Raw genomic sequence first — 10,192 nt, 5'->3', positions numbered from 1 at the left:
GAAGGAATTTGTGAAAAAGAAGGCTCCAGGAATTGATGGAATACCCATTGAGATGTTTCAACAAACGGATGCCCCACTGGAGGCACTCACTTGGCTATACCAAGAGATTTGGAAGACAGCTACCTGGCCAACTGACTGGAAGAGATCCATATTTGTACCCATTCCAAAGAAAGGTGATCTCACAGAACATGGAAATTTTTTAACAATATCATTAATATCACATGCAAGTAAGATCTACTGAAGATAATTCGAAAACCGTTGCAGCAGTATATTGACAGAGAACTTCCAGAAATGCAAGCTGGATTCAGAAGAGGACATGGAATGAGGGATATCATTGCTGATGTCAGATGGACCTTGGCTGAAAGCAAAGAATACTGCAAAGCTGTTTCCTTGTGTTTTATTGACTATGCAAAATCATTAGGATGTGTGGATCATAACAAATTATGGATAACATTGAGAACGGGAATTCCAGAACACTTAATTGTATTCATGAGGAAACTGTACATAGACCAGGAGGCTGTTGTTTGAACAGAACAAGGGGATACTGCATGGTTTAAAATCAGGAAGGGAGCATATCAGGGTTGTATCCTCTCACCATACTTAATCAATCTGTATGCTGAGCAAATAATCCAAGAGGCTGGACTATAAGAAGAAGAACATAGTGTCAGTATTGGAGGAAGACTCATTAACAACTTGCGATACACAGCACAACTTTGCTTGATGAAAGTGAGGATGACTTTAAGCACTTATTGATGAAGATTGGAGACTACAGACTGCAGTATGGATTATACCTCAATATAAAGAAAACAAAAAATCTTCACAACTGGACCAATAAACATCATGATAAATGGAGAAAAGATTGAAGTTGTCAAAAACTTCAAATTATCTGGTTCTACAATCAACACCAGTGGAAGCAGCAATCAAGACATCAGGCACCATATTGCATTGAGCAAATCTGCTGCAAAGGACCTCTTTCAAGTGCTGAAGAGCAAAGATGCCTCCTTGAAGACTAAGGTGCACCTAACCCAAGCCATGGTACTTTCAATTGCCTCATTATGTATGTGAAAGCTGGACAATGAATAAGGAAGACTGAAGAAGAGTTGATGCCTTTGAATTGTGGTGCTAGTGAAGAATACTGAGAATGCCATGGACTGGCAGAAGAACAAACAAATCTGTCCTGGAAGAAGCACAGCCAGAATTCTCTTTGGAAGTGAGAATGGCCAAACCTTGTCTCACCTACTTTGGTCATGTTGTAAGAAGGGACCCATTCTCTGGAGAAGGATATCATGCTTGGTAAAGAGGAGGGTCAACAAAAAAGGGGAAGTCCCTCAACAAGGTGGATTGACACAGTGGCTGCAATGATGGGCTCAGGTATAGCAAGGACTGTGAGTCTGGCACAGGATTGAGCAGTGTTTCACTCTGTTGTCCATAAGGTCGCTATGAGTCAGAGATGACTTGACGGCACCTAACAAAAACTACTACTACTTTATCAAGCATGATGACCTTCTCCAAGGATTGGTCCCTCCTGAGAGCATGTCCAGAGTACATGAGATGACGTCTCTCTATCCTAACTTTTGAAGAACAATCTGGCTGTACTTCCTCTGAGGCAGATTTGTTCATTCTTCTGGCACTCAATGGTATATTCAGTATTCTTTGCCAAAATCCTAAGTCAAATGAATCAATTCCTCTTTTGTCTTCATTATTCATTGTTCAGCTTTCACATGCATATGAGGCGACTGAAAATACCATGGCTTGAGTCAGGCATACCTTAGTCCTCAAAGTGACCTCTTTGGTTCTTAACCCTTTAAAGAGGTCTTTGGCAGCAGATTTTCCAAATGCAACACATCGTTTGATTTCTTGACTGCTGCTTCCATGGGCATTGATCGTGAGTCCAAGTAAATCGAAATCCCTGACACCTTTAGTCTTTTCTCCATTTACTATGATGTTGCTTATTGGTCCAGTTGTGTGGATATTTGTTTTCTTTATGTTGAAGTGTAATCTATACAGAAGGCTATATAGTCTTTGATCTGCATCAGTAAGTGTTTCAAGTCCTTTTCACTTTCAGCAAGTGAAGTTGTCTCATCTGCATATCTCAGGCTGTTAATGAGTCTCCCTCCAATCACGATGCCATGCTCTTCTTCCTATAGTCCAGCTTCTTGGATTATTTCCTCAGCATACAGATTGAATAAGTATGGTGAAAGGATACAACCCAGACGCACTCCCTTCCTGATTTTAAACCATGCAGTATCCCCTTGTTGTGTTCGAATGACAGCCTCCTGGTCTATGTACTGTTCCCTCATGAGCACAATTAAATGTTCTGGAATTCCAATTCTCCTCAGTGTTATCTATAATTTGTTATGATCGTCACAGTCGAATGACTTTGCATAGTCAATAAAACACAAGTAAACATCTTTCTGGTGTTCTTTGCTTTCAGCTAAGATCCATCTGACATCAACAATGACAGCCCTTGTTCCACATCCTTTTCTGAAAATGGCTTGAATTTCTCGTAGCTTCATGTACTGCTACAGCCATTTTTAAAATTATCTTCAACAAAACCTTCCTTACTTGCGTGTGATATTAATGATATTGTTCAATAATTTCCACATTCTGTGGGATCACCTTTCTTTGGAATTGGCACAAGTATCGCTCTCTTCCAGTCAGTTGGCCAGGCAGCTGTCTTCCATATTTCTTGACATAAGCAAGTCAGCACCTTCAGTGCATTGAAGGTTGAAATATTTCAATTGTTATTCTCTCAGTTCCTGGAGCCTTGTTTTTTGCCAATTCCTTCAGTGCAGCTTTGACTTCTTCCTTATGCCATTGGTTTGTGAACATATGCTCCCTCCTGAAATGGCTGAATGGCAACAAATTCTTTTTGGTACAGTCACTCTGTGTGTTCCTTCCACCTTCTTCTGATGCTTCCTGAATCATTCAATATTTTGCCCATAGAATTCTTCAAAATTGCAACTTGAGGCTTGACTTTTTCCCTCCGTTCTTCCAACTTGAGAAATGCCAAATGTGTTGCCTTTTGGTTTTCTAACTCCAGATCTTTGCACATTTCATTATAGTACTTTTACTTTGTCTCTGCCCTTTGAAATCTTCTATTCAGCTCTTTTAATTCATCATTTCTTCCTTTTACTTTAGCTCCTCTACATTCAAAAGCCCCTATGCAGCTTTATTTTTCTTCAGATCATTTATTAAAGCTCCCAACATCCTATAAATGTATTTGAAGTTCACTGTTATCTACTACCCTTCATGATAGTAAATTCTAAGGGAGCAGAGACTTTGATCTCCAACACTTCTAACACTGCCTGGTACAAGGTTAGCACTAAACATACTTGTTAGGATTGGAAGGGCACCTCTCACACGCCTTGGTACTGCTGATTTTCCCTGTGAGGTTTACTTTAACCTTATTTAGTCCTAGAACATCTCTTATCATTAAACTCATACCATGAGAAGAGGACATATACCCTTGTGTTGACCCAGGCTGCCTCTGGAGTCTGAATTATTCCCTACCCTCTCCACCCTCTGAAGGGGCCTTGGTGGTGCAGTGGTTAAAGGGCGTGGCTGGTAACCAAAAGGTTGGTGGTTTGAACCCACTAGCCACCCCATGGGAGAAAGATGTGGAAGTTTGCTTCCGTAAGGATTACAGCCTTGGAAATGCTATAGGGCAGTTCTACTCTGTCCATAGGGTCACTATGAGTCAGAATTGACTTGATGGCAGTGGGTTTGTGTGTGTGTGTTTTATAGGGGGAGGCGCTCCATCCTCCAATATGTATTAGGAACCATCACAAGTCTACACTCTGTTCCATATTAGCTTACGTATCAGTTGATGTACCAATCTGTTGGAACATAAGGACAAGCTCCTTTTGATTGGAGAAGGAAACAACAAGAATAATTATAACTAGTATCTCTTGAGTGATCATTATGTACAAATTATCATGCTAAATCCTCTTGGTTCATTATCTCATTTAATCCACACAACTAACCCATAAAGTTAGTTCAGGAAATTGAGGATTAGAAAAGTAACACAGCTAAGTAACATGCCACAGTTTGTGAGGAACAGAATCCAGGTCTATCGACAGGAAGTCAGTGCTCCTAAGGAAGAGAGGAGGGAAAAGAGAGGAGAGAAATGACACAGTGGATTTATTTATGTTTTGTTAAACCACCATAACCTCTGCCTAACAAACTTCACCTTCAAGTCGAAATACGAATTTTCAAAATTACCATTTCAATGAGAAAACTGAATTCAGGACTAGAGAGTTTCTGACTTGCAACAATGAAGTTATTATTGATTTCTGCAGTAAAAACAAAAGCGATTTTAACTCTGAACTATGCAGCAGTAACATCCAAACATTACTGAACAGATACAAGGCAGGAGTTAATGGCCATTCTTTTACTGTCACCACCAGCCTTGTCACTAGCACAGGACTTCCTATAAATTCTTGTCACTCTATCTCCTTTGTCCTGATGAAAGGGGCAGGAAGCCCAAACCCCTTTGTTGCTCTGGCTACAGCTCTTTTTTCTTTTGAAAGTACAATCTAGTTATAACCAAACCCAACAACCAAACCCAACCCACTGCCACCAAGTCGATTCCAACTCATAGTGACCCCCATTGGGTTTCCAAGGCAGTAAATCTTTACAGAAGTAGACTGCCCAGTCTTCTTTCTGCGGAGTGGCTGGTGGGTCTGAATCTCCAGGCTTCTGGTTAGTAGTAGTCAAATGCCTTAGGCACTGAGTCACCAGAGCTCCTTGTAGTTATAACCAAAAGCAGTCTGCAAATACAATTCAAGTTTCTTTACTAAGAGGAAGTAAAGGAAACTCAGGCTGTAGAGGAAAATCTGAATTTGGCATGTGTCAGGCTCAGTATGAAGGAGCCCTGATGGCTTGATAGTTAAACACTCAGCTACTACCCAAAAGGTTGGCAGTTCAAACCCATCCAGCCACTCTTTGGGAGAAAGACCAGGCAACCTGCTTCTGTAAAGATCACAGGCAAGAAACCCCTATGGGGCTGTTCTACTCTATCACATGGGGTCTCCGTGAGTTAAAAATGAACTCGATGGCACATACCAGCATGGCTCAAAGCTGGGCTAAGCACTGTGACTGTAGCCCAATGAAGGAGAGCCTCGGCCAATGCAGGTTGCCACCACCAAGGCTTCTCAAAGGCGAGGGGGAGGGAAGAGAAACGGAAGGGTGATCAAATGGAAGCAGAAGACAAAATCTCTTTCCCAGCCTTGTCCAGGGCTCTTCAAGTTATCCTGAGTGAAGTCCATTTTCTAGTTTGGAGGAAGCCACTCTTCTGTTGGGCACCTGGACCTTGTGAGGTGAGATGAGAAGAAGGTATGATGTGTCTCCTATTCTTCTGGTGTGGACGAGTGGGAGCTGAATGGTAGTTGCGAGCACAGCTCAGACTGGAGTCCTTATTGTACTTTTAACAGTGACTCTTAAAGCCTTCATGCAACTCCCTTCAAACATCTCACCTAAAATCGTTTTCAGTTTGAAAATGACATGTTAGAGACCTGCAATAGAGAATGCAAATGCTAAAACCAAAACCCATTGCCTTCCAGTCAGATCCGACTCATAGCGACCTCTCCTTGGGTTTCCGAGGCAGTATCACCACAGAAGTAGATTGCTCAACCTTTCTTCCGAGGAGTGGCTGGTGAGTTTGAACTGCCAGGCTTCTGGTTAGCAGTCAAGTGCCTTAGGCACTACGCCACCAGAGCTATATTGCTTAATTTGTGATTGCTCAACTGCTGTCATCCATTCATTTAACAAATAATTAGTGGGAGTTTACTCTGAGCTAGGCTGTGCCAGAGACACAGGATGCAATGGTGATGTAACTGTTCTGTAACTTATTTCAGCAAAGTTCAGAAGAATGAATGGGAGATTAGCTGGTGTGTGTGGAGTGGGGAGACTGGGGAGTCAGTAGGTAAGGGCATTTATGCAGTGTCTTTGCCAGGACCAGCTATTAATTTGCAGGGTCTTGTGAAAAATGAATACATGAGGCTCCTTGTCCAAAATCTATTAAGAATTTCAAGATGGCTTCAGCAGAGCATTGATCCAAGTACGGGACCCATCTAAGCAGGGAACCGTGTGTGACTGACTGCACAGGTCATACACCCTTGAAGCTGATTCTGGTCCTCTCTGTGGTAGGATCCATGATGCTCAGGAAGAAGTGAGGGGCCAGTGTGGTTGAAGGAAGGGCTCCAGGAGGGTGGTGTGAGATGGCATCGGAGATCAAGTTCACCTGAAGCGGACATCAATGACTCCTGGGTCAGGTAGAACAACGCCATGGTGTTTTTACTACCTCGATGATACTGGTAGGGATTTATTTTTATTTAAATATTTAGATGGATTGTATCAGTCATCCTGAGTGTGGTGTCACCAGCGTTACTTTTAAGAATGAACCCAGGGCTACAGAGAGTGTTCTAGTGGGAAAAGCTTGGCTTTCTTGCTGGCAGGTATCTGGCCCACTTGGTTGCCCAGGTCTTCTTAACTGGCCATGCTGAGGGGTCTATCCTCCCAGGTATGGCCCTGACTTTGTACCTTCATAGCATTATTATTATTTTTAAAGTTAAGACTTTATTGAAAACAAACAAAAAGTAAGTAATTCCAACGAAACAAAGATTCTAACTATCACCTGGTCAGGGAATAATTTTTTTTAACATAATTTAAATATTAATAAACCAATTCTAAATATCTGTTGTACTTGCTCCTAGATCAAAGCTATTGATATATACATTTCCCCCCTAAAGTATGACCTTTATGCTATTTATTTACTTTCACATTTTAAAATTTAAAAAGTAATCAGTAAAACAGATATCCCCCCTTAATATACATTGCCTTCCCTTTCATGCAAGTTAATATGTGTCTACCCTCTATTTAGTAGGAGCACTGGTAGCATAATGCCTAAGGCACTTGACTGCTAACCAGAAGGCTGGCGGTTCAAACCTACCAGCCACTCCTTGGAAGGAAGGTTGGACAATCTACTTCTGTAGAGATACCGCCTCGAAACCCAAGGAGGGGTCGCTATGAGTCGGCTCCAACTCGAGGGCAGTGGGTTTGGGTTTTTTTCTCTTTGTTGTTGTTGCCGTCGAGTCAGTCCCGACTCATAGCGACACCTCCTTGGGTTTCCGAGGCAGTATCACTACGGAAGTAGATTGCCTCATCTTCCTTCCGAGGAGTGGTTGGTGGGTTTGAACCGCCAGCCTTCTGGTCAGCAGTCAAGTGCCTTAGGCACTATGCTACCAGAGCTCCCCTTCCTCCCCTACTGCTCCTGTTACCCACCAAAAAAATATTTCTTTTTGTATGTAAACCTTGTCTTGACTTTTTGCACTACTGGTCTCATACAATATTTGTCCTTTGGTAATTGACTAATTTTACTCAGCATAATGTCCTCTAGTTTCATCCATATGAATTTCACACTATATGGAGTACATAGTGTTCCATTGCATGTAAGTACTGTAGTTTGTTGATCCATTCTTCCGCTGATGGGCATTTAGGTTGTTTCCATCTTTTTCCTGCTGTGAATAGTGCTGCAGTGAACATGGGTGTGCATATATCTGCTCGTGTCACAGCTATTATCACTCTAGGATATATACCAAGTAGTGGGATTGCTGGATCATATGGTATTTCTATTTCCAGCTTTTTAAGGAAACACCATATTATCTTCCACAGTGGTTGCATCATTTTACAGTCCCACCCCCAGTGTATGAGAGTTCTGCTCTCTCCTTGTTAGCAATTTTTTTTTTTTAAACTTTGCTATGGATGCTAAGGAGCTCTGATGGTGTAGTGGGTAAGGCATTTGGCTGCTAACCAGAAAGTTGGCGGTTCAAACCCATCAGCTGCTTCTAGGAGGAAGATCAGGAAATCTACTTCTGTAAAGATTTACGGCCTCAGAAACTCAATGGGGGGCCGCTATGAGTCAGAATCGACTGGATGGCAGTGAGTTTTATGAGGGTGAGATGGCAGTAAGTAAGGTGTGAGATGACATCTCCTTGTTCTTTTGTGTCTCTCTCATAGTTAATGATCATGAGCATTTCTTCTTGTTTGTTGGCTGCTGAACCTTCTTTGGTGAAGTCTCTGTTGGTACCCTCTGGCCAATTTTTAATTGGATTATTTGTCTTTGTGTTGTCAAGGTGTTGAAGTTTTCTATAAATTTTAGAGATTCGCCCTTTGTCCTAAAATGTCATTGCCAATTTTTCCCCTTCGTCTGTGGATTCTCTTCTTAGTCTTTTGGTGAAATTTTTTGAGGCACCTAAGTCTCTAAGTTTTAGGAGGCCCCAGTCATCTATTTAGTTTTCTGGTGCGTTTGCCTTTTTATCCATGTTTGACAGTGTATTTATGCCGTGTATCAGGGCCCCTAAGTTGGTTCCTATTTTTCCTTTTTTAAATTTGCAAGAATATGGTAAATGCATTATTTATAGTTTACCTGTGTTCAAATCCTGACTTTGCCACATGCTGGTATGTACTCTTGGTCATTATGTATTGTTTGTTATTAAAATATAAACACAGAGTTTGTTCTTTAAAAAATAGTTAAAGTAATATATATCCAAGGTCAAAAACCCTGAAAACAGCATCTCATGAAGCTTTCCAGAAATTTCCTGGGCATGTACAACATATTTCCCTATTTTTCACACAAAGGGGTTGCACTGTATAGACAAAGAGCACTTTTTACCTGTATTAATATTCTTAAAATACTACCTTTTTCTCACGGGCTGCTTTGCATTGCATCTGTATGAATGTACTATATTTATTCACACCATCCTAGTCACAAATACGTCGGCTGCTTTCTGTTTGGGGTTATCAGAGAACAACACTTTAATGAACATCTTCGTCCCTTTTTGTTCACTTGTGCAAATCTAACAAGAGGATAAATTCCTGGAACTGCTGGGTCCCAGGTTATGGGCATTTTCCGTTTTCAGCACAGTGATTGCCCTCTTTCTATTTTATTCATGCTGGAAATACCATTCAAACTGAAAATAGAGCAACACAAGAACAATTCAACAAAGAAATGAAGGAGTAAAATATAAATCAGGCGAGTTATTTAAGTGAGGCTTAATTTCTTCATATCCTTTAACAGTGGACAGTAATGACTTTCTCCAAAGATTCCTTACAAGGATTAAATTGAGATTAAGGCGTGTAAAGTCAGGACTGTCAGTGATGTGTCTCTGGTTTTCCTTTTACTTACACAACTCTTTATCACTACCATGATGACTCTGACTTTGGCCATAAGCTCAGCTAAAACCAATTTCACAGAAAATTCTGTAGTGCTATATACATTAAAACCCCCATTATTTGCTATAATGGAACAGACTCCAGCGATTTTCAAGAGGACACAAATTGGACACTAATTGTAAACACCACTTCCTAGCTTAATAAAGGTGACTTGATGGTTTTCTTTTAACAAATATATCTGATAAGAAAAACAAAATGTCCTAGACTCTTTTACCAGAAAACTACATAGAGGTATGTATCATATATATTTTACAGTCATGTGTTCTGTATCGAGTGAAAATCCTGCTGCTCAATTTACATTATTCATTTATTAATAAAATCTATACATACGACGTTGGATAAAATATGTATCCTGACAAGAAAAAAAAAGGAAAATTTTAGCCCTTTCAATTCCATTTCCGAAGACCTGTTGTGTCTCCCCCAACCCTTGGGACGCTGAGACATTATTTTAATTTATCAAGAGTCAAGAAGGAGGTTAATGGGATGCCGACGAACACAAGTCCCGAGCGACGCGGCCCAGAAGCTGCAGCCGGAATCCCAGCCTGTGGTCAGATTCCAGGCTCACGCTGAGCCTCCTTCAGGAAAGGCCGGTCCTACCAGGAAGCCATTGCTCCTTTCCTTCCCCGCGTTGATTCAGAGCTCAGTTTACTCAGCCCTGAGCACAATGACCCCACGACGCTCCCGACACGGTCAGAGTCCCCGGCTGGGTGCCCCATACCCAGCCCGGGGACGTTTATAGGGATTATGGACCCACTCGTGCAGCCCACATGTAAACTGAAGCCCCCCGGACGCAGAGCGTCTGTGGGGGATTACGGTCGACACCTAAGCATGTCGCCACTGCGGTGGAACGGTTGACGCGCGGCCGCCCTGCGGGGCGCCTGCAGGGCCCTGGCCCTTGTCGCAGGCTCCGACCCCGCGGGGCAGCGGCCCTTGGGCGCTGGAACAAAGGGCGCCGGGC

This window comes from Orycteropus afer, unplaced genomic scaffold (assembly GCF_000298275.1).
Source record: "Orycteropus afer afer isolate SDZICR_OR568_19922 unplaced genomic scaffold, OryAfe1.0 scaffold00407, whole genome shotgun sequence".
NCBI classification, from domain to species: domain Eukaryota; kingdom Metazoa; phylum Chordata; class Mammalia; order Tubulidentata; family Orycteropodidae; genus Orycteropus; species Orycteropus afer.
Note: the sequence above shows the minus strand (reverse complement) of the source record.